Source organism: Hevea brasiliensis, chromosome 9 (assembly GCF_030052815.1).
Source record: "Hevea brasiliensis isolate MT/VB/25A 57/8 chromosome 9, ASM3005281v1, whole genome shotgun sequence".
Classification (NCBI taxonomy): Eukaryota; Viridiplantae; Streptophyta; class Magnoliopsida; order Malpighiales; family Euphorbiaceae; genus Hevea; species Hevea brasiliensis.
Genome location: NC_079501.1, coordinates 1,406,300 through 1,406,642, shown reverse-complemented (window position 1 = coordinate 1,406,642; position 343 = coordinate 1,406,300). Strand labels below are relative to the sequence as shown.

Genomic DNA, 343 nt, shown 5'->3' with positions numbered 1-343 from the left:
CATTAATCATGTTGAATGGATCAAGATCATACATTCCAGCAGCTTGCCTCTTTTGAGTTGGAGCTGGTCCTCTTGGACTACTCCAAAGATGAGTATTCTTTGCAATTTTCTTCAATAGCTCATAAGCTTCATCTTCATGCTTCATAATAAATTCTCCTCCTGTTTGAGCATCAATAATTCCTCTAATTGCAGGAGTGACATTGGTGTAAAAATTCTGATTTATCATCCATTTTGGAATTGCATGATGTGGGCATTGTCTCTCTAATTCCTTCCATCTCATCCATGATTCATAAAGAGTTTCATCTTCTCTTGGTCTAAAAGCTGTCATTTGATTCCTCAATTC

At 36.7% G+C, this 343-nt stretch overlaps 1 non-coding gene across 1 annotated transcript; it reads left to right on the top strand.

Annotated features, from left to right (window-relative positions):
* Nucleotides 1-236: 236 nt before the first annotated feature.
* On the top strand, nucleotides 237-343 carry LOC131183522 (small nucleolar RNA R71). The gene has a single exon (XR_009151572.1). It is a non-coding gene; the product is annotated as a small nucleolar RNA R71 (small nucleolar RNA).